This window comes from Melitaea cinxia, chromosome 22, assembly GCF_905220565.1.
Source record: "Melitaea cinxia chromosome 22, ilMelCinx1.1, whole genome shotgun sequence".
NCBI classification, from domain to species: Eukaryota; Metazoa; Arthropoda; class Insecta; order Lepidoptera; family Nymphalidae; genus Melitaea; species Melitaea cinxia.
The window spans coordinates 10,772,796-10,786,579 of NC_059415.1; the positions used below are offsets into that span (position 1 = coordinate 10,772,796).

Genomic DNA, 13,784 nt, shown 5'->3' on the forward strand with positions numbered 1-13,784 from the left:
GTAAAATAGATAATTAAAATTTCGGTTTAGGTATAAATACGAAACTTTTTTTTATGTCAGCCATGTTTGTATGTACTTTGCGACTGTATGTATTTTTAAACTAAAGATAAAATTGTAAGTTAAACTAAACGTAGATATAACCGTTTACCAAAGGGAGTGGTTGTTTCAAATGATTGAGTCAAGGTAACCCACATTATGGGTTATATGGTATAAGGCAATAGGTTAATAAATTCGGTTTGGGTTTTCTAATCAAGTAAGAAGGACACTGTAAAAATTCTGAGATGAGAGTGAAATCTATTGTATTCACTAATAATATTATTAGTAGATACTGTTTTAATTGTATTAGATTTAATATTTTAGGTCAGGTTTTGTGTGTCCTAGTAGTTTTAATTTTTTTTTTGTTGGCAACATTAAAAACAACGCCGTTACAAAATATAAATACTCGAACTTTATAAAGAAACATCTTAGGATCTTTAAAAAAATGTACAGGGTCGTATTAAGAAATAATGATAGAAGCAGAACTCGATTCGAGACGGAAAAAAGGCGCGCGATCAACTAAATATTTTATTTATGTGCAGTAGACACGTAAATGCAATATTAAATATACTATGAAGACAACATAGATTTTTTATTTAATTTCCCCGAACGTCTTTACTATTAATACTATACAACTTCTGAAATTAGATTTTTCTAAAATTTATAATAATTATAGTAAATTGTAGTGATGCTCTAGCTGTAAACGTGTGTAAAAGTTGTTTTGCCATATATTTTATTAACCCCCTTAATCCCCCCCCCTTTTAATTAGTGGTATTAAAAATAGATGTTGTTCGATTCTCAGACCTACCCAATATGCACACAAAATTTCATGAGAATCGGTCAAGCCGTTTCGGAGAAGTTTAACTACAAACACCGTTTGAGTAGGGCCTTTATTAGTATTTTAGAGGAAAAATTAATTATCATATGCAGTAATAGGTATTACTAAGTTATGCATGCGATAATTTTTTTTTACTTCGTGTTTTTTACAATATTTTAATTAAAATTTTGTACTGAATTAAAATTATCAAAGAATATATATATCTTCTTAGATATCATTATATTATTAAGATTTTTAATTCCATTTTTGGTTCGTTTGAGGAAAATTAACTCGAAATAAAATTTAATTAAATTGTACTCAGTTCATTAATAGACTTATAATATGACAGTAGTTTGCAGTCGAAACAAGTCGAAGGTTTAGTACTACAGTAGACTATACACTTTTTTTTTAATATTACGGTGAAATGATTTTTTAACATAAATAGCTGTATGTTAATACATCACCTCACCGTCATTTCGTTCTGGTAAATTTTACACTCGTGTATTCAAGGGAAATATCTTAAGAGAGATATATAATATATACGGTCGTCTGTTTCTAAAATAGGTAAGTTAATATCTGTCTGCTAACAGCAGACTGATACAAACCCCAGCTTTGCACGGGTATTAGCCAAAAATTTCAAAAAAAAAATCCCTAATTTTTTTTTTTAAATATAATATAGGCTATGTCACCCGCGGACAGTGTAGCTTCCCAACATTGAAAGAATGTAATATGTACGATTTTGTTTTTGTGTACCCACACATTAGGAATTCTAAACATTTTTGAATATCATATCAAAAATTGACCGCTCCAGCGGGATTCGAACCCGCGTCTCCGACTGACCGTGTCGACACACCCAAGGGGTCCGACACGGTCAGTCGGGTTCGAATCCCGCTGGAGCGGTCAATTTTTGATATGATATTCAAAAATGTATTGAAAGAATTTTTCAAATCGGTTTAGTAGTTTCGGAGCTTATTCAATGCAAACAAACAAACAATCAAATCATTCCTCTTTATACTATTAGTTTAAAACTCGTCGGTTTATTCAAAAATCATAAAAAAATTCCAACGAAAATTTTTATCACGCAAACAAATCCTTTGAATGGTTTGTGAGCTAGAAAATTCTAAAAAAAATCCCATTTTACTTATATGGAAAATAGGGATCTTTGATGCGTGACCACTAAATATAAAAAATTAGAGCTCCAATTTTCATATGCAGTTTATCTGTACTTGAAGATATTAAATTGCGGGCTTTAAAAAAATAGTTAATTTTTTGTGATCAGCAGAAATCTATATATGTATATATTGTGTCCAGATTCGGAGTAGGAATCGAAACCCAGGAGCAGAAAGCAGAACATAATATTATCTATAATATAAAAATGAGTCGCTGAATGTGTTGCTAAGCGCAAAACTCGAGAACGGTTGGACCGATTTCGCTAATTCTTTTTTTTAAATATTCCTTGAAGTACGAGGATGGTTCTTACGGAGAGAAAAATTCTAAAAAAAAAAAATTAAATTTCCTGAAAAAGTCTAAAAACAACACTTTTCTATACTCCCATACAAAAGATTTATGATAATACTTAAAAGTCACTGTTAGGCGATACGAAGTTCGCCGGGTCAGCTAGTATACCTATAAGATCAGTTTGCTTATATTATTGTGTTCATGTAGTTTCAGGAAATTAAATTGTTAACAAAATCTTTTTTTAGACGTAACATGTTTTGTGCTAGTAAAACACGAAAATAGCAAATCTTATTTTTGCTAGATAATAAATTCAATTCCGTTTCTCTATATGTGTGAAACATTCCCACCTTGGGTGTTGTTTCGTTTGATAATTAAATTAGCTTGTTCGTGTTAACTTCTATGTATAATTTTTTTTAGAAAAAGTAGGTTTTGATTATAGGTATGCCACTAAACATTGATTGATAGTCCACCGTGATTTTTTGTGAAGTCTAAAACGTATTAAGAAATGAGAGGCCAATGTGACGTAGTTTATAGGATTAACAACTGTACAAGAATATAGTGTTCAAAAGTACAAAAATTTTAATTACTATTTTGAAATTCCAAACCGCAATGAAATCACCTCTTAAAAAACAAAACAGCTTATAAAGGTGTCATAAATAATAAATATAAAGTTTATATGAAACTAGCTGACAAACGTTATTTTGTCAAACATGTTATTAACTCCCTTAACCCCCCCCCCCCCTCCCCCCTATAAATAAGAAGTATGAAAAATAGATGTTGGACGATACTCAAACCTACCTGATATGCACACAAAATTTTATAAAAATTGGTCCAGCCGACACTAGGATTTTATATATAAGAATAAGAAGTAAGCTAATATAGCTAATCTTTCCATAAAGTTTCATATTTCATTTGTGTAACAGCGATAGCGTCGACCTTAACAGCTACAGTCTATCCTATACATTTATTATAATCTTGTGTGTAGTTAATATCAGAAGAAAAATTGAATGTTACGATGACCAACGAATTTCTATGAAGTGCCATAAAGGTATAGACGAATCTATTTCACAATAAATTTACCAAATGATTCATAAAGCATCAGAACTGCGTTACAAAATATGTAGACGTACAATTCAATGACTTAATGAGCAGTCTTTTTCATAAAAATGTCGTAATAATGTAGATACCTATTAAGGCGAACTGACAAAGCACGTTCATAACTCATCATATTCCGAGGACATTGAGAGAGAAGCGTTAAATATATTCTAAATTAAGTTTTGAGCTTGTTGAGTTTTTGAGTCACATTTAATTTAGGTAGTGTAGTAAATATTCTGCTCATAATCTAAAGCACCCCGATTGAGATACCTTGACTTTAAGGGTACCTACCCTCACAGACAAACTCAGCTGAACATTCCTGATGTCAAGTAGTTTTATGGATCTGTGTTTCGTATGGCAGCAAGAGCTCCTAAGGAGGGTCTTAGATAGGGTGGGTAATGCGCTTGTGTCGTTTTTGGATTACAGGTGCCCATATCCTATGCTTCCATAAGTCGGAGAACTATACGCTTGTTTGTCCTCTCAGTGGTAGACAAAAATCACTGAATTTGGAGTGGGATGTTATGAATCAAAACAAAGTATGCTGTGTGGTTACGGCAGTAAAGAATATAGCCACCTCCTCTCTTCCCGTGGGTGTCGTAAGATGCGACTAAGGGATAAGACAATTCCACCACCACCTTGGAACTTAAAAAGCCGACCGAAAAACCATCCAACTGCTGGCTTTCAAATACACAGGCCGAAGACGAGCAGCAGCATCTTCGGTGCGACAAAGCCAGTCCTGCGGTCATTAGCCCGCCTGCCCAGCGTGGTGACTATGGGCAACACATATGAGTTCACGTCATTTTTAGCGTGAGTTTGTAGAGGTCTATGTCCAGTAGTGGACTGCGATAGGCTGAAGTTTGTATTAAAACAAAGTAAAAGAATCAATTCTTTTTTTGTATTGGTTGATTTCGAAGTCTATCAGATTGTATTTTTTTGGCTTTAAACAGCCTAATTATTGAGGAAATTTATCTATAATATAAAAATGAGTCGCTGAATGTGTTGCTAAGCGCAAAACTCGAGAACGGTTGGACCGATTTCGCTAATTCTTTTTTTAAAATATTCCTTAAAGAACGAGGATGGTTCTTACGGAGAGAAAAGTTCTGAAAAAAAAAATTAAATTTCCTGAAAAAGGCTAAAAACAACAAATAATTTATACTCCCATACAAAAGATTTGTGATAATACTTAAAAGTCAATTTGAACTTTAATACCATACGATAAAGTTTGTGTTAGGCGATACGAAGTTCGCCGGGTCAGCTAGTAGTCTATAAAATAGTACGCTACGAGTAATTGGGTTATGTATGCGACAGAATCGTGTGGCGATAGCACCACATATTTAGGGTACCTATTTGCTCCAAGAGTAATTTTGATATTTTTGAACATAAATCACACATCATAATATTATAAAGATTAATAATATAATAAATAATCCCTGATTTGCTGTTTATCTCTTAGAGAAAAAGAGTTTTTAAAAACCATATTGTTCAGATTAAATACGAAATGTGTCTTTTGTATAGTTTCCAATTTTTTAATTTTTTTATACAACTAGTTTTGCAAAAACCGTTCGGCTCACCTGATGTAAAGCAATTACTGTAGCTTAGAGAAGCATGCGACTCAAGAACATTCGCAAGCGTGTCGCTGAGCCTACCTTAAAATCCGCTCCAGAAACTCTGGTCACCTTACTATAGGAACACAACACTGGTTGAAAGTAATATTATTTTGCTGTAATTTTCTGTAAGGTACTTCTTCAGTGGGACTGTTAATTTTTTTGTTAAAGCTTGCTTTCTAAATGAAGAGTGCGTAAGGTGTTTTAAAGTTTTACTTCAAAAAAATCTTTTATCACGAAAAAGTCCTCGCTTGTGACTCGGGCTCCTGCTTCCAAAACCTAGATCCGGCCCTGTTCAGTGACTGTAAATGGACCAAGTGACATGCGATGCGTTTTAATTTCTATTTCGAAAGCCTATTGTTTATCTACGTGCGTGAGTTTTATTATTCAATGAACGAATGTGGTCAAGGACGTTTCAGAGGAACAAACGTTGATTTCACCCTTGATTTTAATCGTGTAGTCTAGATTTTGTGTCGTGTAATCTCGTAACTTATCTAGTAACAGTCATACTAGTTTACAACCTGATGTAGAATAAACAACTATAAAAAACGGTAAACATTCACACGAAATTCCCTATTTGAGAATCATAAAGACTGCTTTATTTAGTTCAACCTAGTGGTTATAGTTATTACGGTTATTATACAAGTATTTTTTAAAGAAGAGTCGCTTTAAAAAGCGACTATGACTTTAATAGTCCCGATTTAAATGTTAAGCTTTATTTTATAAATACCTACAGATGTGTATACGATCGATAATTATGGACGCGTTCCCTTCACAGCTCATTGAAAGGAAACATTGCGAGATCCAGCATGGTCCTATGCACTGTGGAAAGAGTCATTTCCGCTACTTAGGCCCGGCGAAGACCATAGGTTTCGGACTGCTAAGCTCTTCAATGGGCCTCAGAAGGCGTGAATAAAATATAGTGAGAAAGTGTTAATGTATTTAGAAGTGACCCTATTACATATTTTAAATAGATATTACGTTAAACGGTATGGCCTGGCGCTAGTGTGTATGCTGGTCAAAATAGAAGTACAAAAATTGAACTATTTTAACTTTTTCTATATTTCCAGTAGTTCAACAACATTTACTGATATATAGTTTTAAAGACATAATAGGATTTTATAATAAATAAATAAAAAGTAAATAAAAGATGACATTGGTCGGTGTTCCCATTTAGCGCCACCTATTAACTATTTCTGTAACTATAAAGTCTTCAAGTACTGTCGTATTAGTGTTAACAAGAAAATATAGAGGGCGCGTCCACTACATAATTTTACTATATTTAATTATGCTGTTAATAGATGGCGTTATTAAACAACGATTTAACGTTCAACTATTTTTAACCGACTTCCGAAAAAGGAGGAAGTTCTCAATTCGATTGTATTTTTTTTATATACGTTACTTCAGAACTTTTGACTGTGTGGACCGATTTCGACAAAAATTTTGTTTAATCGAAAGGTTGTGCGCACCATTTGGTTCCATTTAAGTTTATTTGAGATCTAACAACTACTTTTCGAGTTAGGTATATCTAATAATGCGATTTACTCGACTATTTTTTCGTCGACCTACTTTGTATTATACTGCATAACTTTTTACTGGGTGTACCGATTTTGATGATTTTTCATTTAATCGAAAGCTGATGTTTATCATGTGGTCACATTTAAATTTCATCGAGATCTGTTCTGATCTGATCTTACAACTTTTTGAGTAAACTTTGATAACACATATTTACTTGACTATTTTTTCATCTACCTACGTTGTATTACAATTGTCTATGCAATCGAAGTCGGTTTTTTTTCATTAACGAACAATTTCATTTAATACCACAATTATTTTTTTTTCCAAATTTTCTCTAGGTAGAATAGTACAAAAAAAAGTGTGCTTTAGACCAGTGTTCCGCAAAGTGCGTACCGTGGCACACTGGTGTACCGTGGTCGTTAATTGGTGTGCTTCAGAAAAATAAGGTTATCTTATAAACTTATTTTAAGTAATAAGTAAGAGTGAGAAAAATACTTAGGTACACATATTCACGCGAACGCACGAGCGAGTCGTTTTTAAACGGTTTTATTTAGCTCACCCCGTTTGTTTTATTTTTTCTTTATTATTTATTCTTGGGTCAAATTTAGTAATTCAAATTTCACCCTCTTCCTGTCAACCGATTAATCTGAAATTTTGTATACACTTTGGATTTTGGTGACAATACAATTATGTTTATTCATTATCATTATAAATTCAAGATGGCCGCCGCTACAAAATGGCGGATAATTTATGTTTTATTAATCCCATCAATATGGGTATCAAATGAAAGGGCTTAACAAGCCGAATACAATATACTATAAAAAATTGAAATCCAAGATGGCGGCCGCTACAAAATGGCGGATAACGTAGGTTTTATCAATCCCATCAATATGGGTATCAAATGAAAGGGCTCAACAAGCAGAATACAATATACTATAAAAAAATTGAAATACAAGATGGCGGCCGCTACAAAATGGCGGATAACGTAGGTTTTATCGATCCCATCAATATGGGTATCAAATGAAAGTGCTCAACCAGTATAATCAATGTACTATATAAAATTAAAATCCAAGATGGCGGCCTCTACAAAATGGCGGATAACTTAGGTTTTATCAATCCCATCAACATGGGTATCAAATGAAAGGTCTCAACAAGTAGAATACAATTTACTATGCAAAATTGAAATCTAAGCTGGCCGCCGCTACCAAATGTCTGATAACAATTTTTTATCAATCCCACCAATATGGGTATCAAATAAAAGGGCTTGACAAGAAGAATACAGTGCACTATACAACCTCAATATTTAAGATGGGCCTTGCAATAATGAAGCACTAAATGAATTAAACAGAATGCGAAATAAAAACTAAAAACTAGAAAATAAAAATAGGTAAAAAAACTTTTTAAGTTAAACGGTTTTATGTTAAACATACATTGCAATGTTTAAGATAAATGTACTAAAAACCAAAAAATAATAAAATAGATACAGTCGTGGGAATTATAAACATATGCATAGACTAGACTAAAATAAAACCGTGGGGCACGTCAATTGTCTACAAATTATCGACTTAATGTGCGATAGAAGAATCGTTTAATTCGTCGTTAAAATAGGCAGTTGGCCCGCAGACGGTGAGGAAATTACTTACTATTTTCTTGCTCATGGAAATTCCAATAGTTATACACTCCATGTAAATAAAAGAGATGTTTCAACTAGTTTATCGTTGGACATTCACACTGCTGGCTGGCGAGGAATCGTTTCACTGCTCGTAGTTTGTCTTTAATCGACAAAACATATGATAAAAGTACTACTGGCTCACCACTATGAAACCCTAAAACTCGCTTATAATCGAGCTTGCTAGCTTGTTTCCACATTCTAGCCCTACTTATCACACGTCTATCTTTGTCGGTTGAACAACTGCCTAATTATAGTGTAACATTACAAAACAAACATTTTAATCAACGATTGTAGACAATTGACGTGCCCCACGGTTTTATTTTAGTCTAGTCTATGCATATGTTTATAATTCCCACGACTGTATCTATTTTATTATTTTTTGGTTTTTAGTACATTTATCTTAAACATTGCAATGTATGTTTAACATAAAACCGTTTAACTTAAAAAGTTTTTTTACCTATTTTTATTGTTTCGTTCATCTTATTGTGTAGTTTCGTTTGGCGCGGGAGCGGGCGGCGGGCCGCGTGACGCGTGGAAAAATGAATATCCTCTGCTTTCAAAGCATGCTATTGCAATACTTTTACCATATTTTGCAACGACTTATTTGTGTAAATTAGGATTTTCGACTCTTACCACAATAAAAACCACGAAAAAATACCGCCTCAGGACGATCGACGAAGAGATGAGAGCAGCTTTGTCGATGATTACTCAAAATTTAGACCATCAAGCTCGATTAAACAGGATCATGTTTCGCATTAAATACCTTTTCTGCAATTTAAACTTTACCTTTGTTGATTAATAATAAATATTGATTAATATTATTACAAAAAAAGGTTCTTTCCGTTCGTTCGTTCTTTTCCTAGGTGTACCTTGAATACAAAAAGTTTACGGAACACTGCTTTAGCCTACACGACCTAATAAAAACTTCTTTAGCTCCTACACTAAAATACAAAACGTAACTCTCTCTCTTTCTATCTTCACTAACTTAACAATTTCTGTTCATCTCACCCGACTACACTTTTCATAAGTATACATACAGTTTCACACGCTTTCTGGCATACAAGGATCCTAGATGTCCCTATCGCGCGGACTATCACTCTAGATTAGCACACTCCAATTTAAGCTCTCTCGAGATGTGACGAATTTGTGACTTGAAAACGCTTCAGAAGATTCTACATGGGCAAGTGAGTTGTTCAAATGTCATCCAGTGAATCAACATCTACGTCCCTAGATCTATTCCTAGACATCCTAATAACAAAATTTTCTTTCACTCCTGTACCAGGACTAACGTTGGTAAATATGCTCCCTTCAACAGATTAATGGTAACATACAATGAATTATTGTTAGAAGGCGACATTGATATCCTTTTTTCTATTAATTGTAAAGAATTTGTCAAAATTTTTTTGTTTGCTTACAACTCGTTAAATTAACTGTAATCTATTTATCTGTTGCAATTTTTGTGTATGTTTATTAGACTTATTGTGCTTTTGTATTGTATTGATTCATACCTGTCAACTCTATGTACTCACTAACTGTGGTATAATAATTGCTGTATACACCTTAAAAGACAAATCATACTGTATTGTACCTGTATCTAACTTTGTATTTCTACTTGCAATGTTTTTATAATGTGTCGATGTTGTGTCTATGTAATAAATAAATAAACAAATAAATAAATAACACTCTCGTAACGCATTCACCAACTTACTCCCCAAGTCAAGTGTGCGCACAGAAGCTTTACTTCGAAAAAAAAATAATTAAGCACCCACGCACTCCTTCTGGTAGCGCTCTCTAGTAGCTTGTTTAGGAACTAATGATCAACCATACAACGATGATAAATTCGATAAATGATTTAAGACTAGATTGAATCACAGATACTGTGTGGCTACGGTACTAAAGAATTTGGCCACCACCTCTCTTCCCGTGGGTGTCGTAAGAGGCGAATGAGGGATAACACGGTTCCGCTACCACCTTGGAACTTAAAAAGCCGACCGGTGGCGGGATAACCATCCAACTGCTGGCTTTGAAACACACAGGCCGAAGACGGGCAGCAGCGTCTTCGGTGCGACAAAGCCAGCCCTGCGGTCATCAACCCGCCTGCCCAGCGTGGTGACTATGGGCATAACACATTAGTTCACGTTATTTTTGGCGTAAACTTGTGGAGGCCTATGTCCAGCAGTGGACTCTATAGGCTGTAATAATAAAAAAATAATGAATCACAGATGGCTCTGATTCATTCACATCACATGATATATTATGTTTTACTTTTAGGTGTGATAGCTGAGCTGGTTTCATAGTAAAAGTTTGACCTTTTTCCAGGGGCATCTGAACCATGCTTCTTCTGCTATACTCTTTTAATTTGTAAAATAACGATTAGAATGTGGTTTTAAAGCCTATTTGAATAAAGCTATTTTGATTTGATTCGAGTAAGCGAATTTTGAATACGAGTTAAGAAATCCGTGTAATTTTAGTTTCACTATTTTAAGTGGTATTTTTCTTTTGACTTTACTGGTCTGCTTATTCGTACATAATGATAGTGTATGTCATTACGCGATATTTTTAGTTTAATTGAATGTTGAGAGTAGAAATTATACTAAAATAACCTTTTTAGTCTCGTCACTGACTATTGAAATAAAATTCACCTACAATTCATATTAAGAACTAAAAAAGATACGGGTTCAAGCCTCTAATTTTTTTTTAATTATTTACATTACATATTTTTGCCTGTATCAAGTTTGAATGCGATTATAATTTTTAATTTTTATATTAAAAAAAAAACACCTTCCATTCATGTCGTTTATTTCGAATAATAATTATATCAAGACTCAATTAAAACTTACAATAATGACGTGTGATTAAAAATACACTAGAAATTACATTTAATGAAAAGTCTAGCTTAATCTAAAGAATATTTGGAATACAAAATATAAATTGTTTAATTTTAGAGAGAAAATAGCTACATAACATAATACCTGCTTCCTAAATGCTGGATTATTTTTTAATGTGATAGCATTTTTATTACATTTAGTATGATAAATCATTTTGAAGATTTAAAATGTTATTTTATGTCAATATTTAAACCTCCAAGAGACTTATCACAATAACTTAAAACTTAGTGAAGGTACGTAATTATGTCTAAATTGGTAATAGGGAATCAGTTCCAGACAAAGTTTTATTTTTAATACAACAATTGAATAAACGTAACATAATTTAAATGTAAATAAAAGAAAATAATTCAAATTCGAATGACCTTAGTTAACTTTGAATTACAATTTATTAGTAAGTTATTATAATATCAAATGAATGAAAAAATCGTCTAAAACTGATTCCACAAAAATATTTTAAATAAAGAATGTAAATGCATACCATAAAACATTGTTCGACTATTCTAATTAATAAAAAGTGTTGTGACTTTAAAACTTAAATTTACTTTACGATTAGACATTTCGACGAAAATAGTAACGTTACGTAAAAAGCATTACTTTAATTACATAATAAGGCACCTCGATTTTTTGGTTTGTATTTCGTGAAAATATATATTTTTTTTTTATGTAAAAATACATGCACGACCAATAGAAAGAAATACATTTGTCTTTTTATTCTGTACGGTGTATAATGATTGACATGGTAATTGTGACATTTTTGTTTTTAAATTTAATTAGTAATCTAATACTAACGAGTGAAATAAACAAAATGTACCTGATTTTATGCTTACAATAATAATTAAATATTTATTGGAATTAAGACCCCTAAATTTGAATGATTTTTTTTAAAGTTCAAGAAAAAAAAAACTAGAACCAGAATTATAAAAATTATGTAAAAACGATAAAATTAAAAAATATATAAATCGTGCCTAGGTTTTTTAAATTTGCATTTGCTTTTCATTGGCAAAAATAGGTAATGCCTAAACAACAAGGGGTCAGCTACGTCACACATTATAGGATAATTAATCTTTTCAAAGATTAATATCATTTTTCATGATTTTGTAATTAAAATCCCTGTTTATTATTGTACATTGTATTAGAATCTATTTTAATAATTCTAATACGTTGTAAATTCATTTCGTAACTGTGAAATCTGAATAAGAACACAAGTCTGCTACAGCAGCTAACCATTTCACAATAATCAGCTGTCAATAATTTTTTAATTGTATTACAGTGATTCTCAACCAACTGCGTACAGTACGACACAATTGCTATAGTAGACTTGGTCCTTGGACTTTCGGTGAAGATTTTTCAAAAACTTACATTAGGAATACAATTAATCTTGACACATCTTATACATTCTTAATCTAACATCAAATTATACCGTAATATGGCATTAGTATTATAAATAATGATAAAATAATTAATCATTAAAGAGATCAAAATATATTTGATGTTTACATAATTCAATGAATCTTAAAACTAGATCATTTGCGATTATGTTGGGAATGTGATCATAGTTACAATTTGATTGTATCCTATTTGAAAGACAAACATTCATTAACATATATACCTATTAGGGAATTCAATTCAAAACAGTAGGTATATGCTAATTGTTCAAACAAGCTGGTCAGGGGTTTTATGTGCTGGAATGGATTTCAGGAAAGGTAGCAATTGAGCGACCAATACGCTATAAAAGTAGTTTCTATCCACCATCTTTAAAGATGTGGCAGTGTGTTAGTTTATAAAAAAAAAACAAGGACAGTATAGGAGATCCGCGTGGAAGTCCTAAGTCCATCAGGGGACTGCTAACAGTGATTAATTGACATAGCCCTATAGATACTGTTAGTATAGTAGGACTTAGCTGAAGTCAAATATCCATGGAAAAATCAATCCATCTTGTGATTAAAACTTTATAATACCAGTTTTCTATATTACAGTAAACGATTCGTTACGGATGGTTAACGGCACGTAAGCAAAATGCCTTGTTTTCGTTACTATCAATTGTTGTGTATATTTTAGATTTCGATTTGATTCTGGTTTCAGACGATTCAGTAATGACGATGTTTTCATTATTTTGTTACAATTAATGACATTGACATTTAGTGTTCGTGACAGTTTTTTTTTTTTAATAATTTGGTGTAAGTGACATGAAGTTCGGTTTGAAAATACCAATTTTACAATAGTTTAAATGATTTTTTTTCTGTAGAACATTTAAATTTTTCGTTGTTGTCGTTTTGTTCTTGATCGTTCGATGACTCTTTCCATTTTGGTCGCTGCTTTGTCGTATTATTGTGGACAACGTGGACCTGAAAATAGAATTAAAAAATAATTATAAAAAATACATTTTTATAGAAAATGAGTTTTATTTTTTATCAGAAATATTAAATTGCGTAATTCCGCAAAAAAGGTAGGAAAGCGGAACAAAAAAAAGACTTTCACATTTGAGATAACGTACTATTTTAAAATACTATATAGATAGCTATATGTTGATATACATATATATAATTATTGTTGAATTCTAGATATTATACTGAAAACTTCTATACATCACTAGTAATTTATTATAACAACGTCAAGAGATAAACTTATAGAGAATTTTTTAATTTTTTTTGTATTTTTCTTTTTCTTTTTAAAGACAAATTATGTATAGTTAAAAA

General features: G+C 32.1%; 1 protein-coding gene across 1 annotated transcript in view; it reads right to left on the reverse strand.

Annotated features, from left to right (window-relative positions):
• Positions 1 to 13,112: 13,112 nt before the first annotated feature.
• Positions 13,113 to 13,784, reverse strand: part of LOC123664662 — a 30,898-nt gene continuing 30,226 nt past the window's right edge. The window contains exon 3 of the mRNA XM_045599179.1: positions 13,113 to 13,433. The gene's annotated coding sequence lies outside the window, so the exon portion shown is untranslated. The remainder of the gene's footprint in view (positions 13,434 to 13,784) is intronic.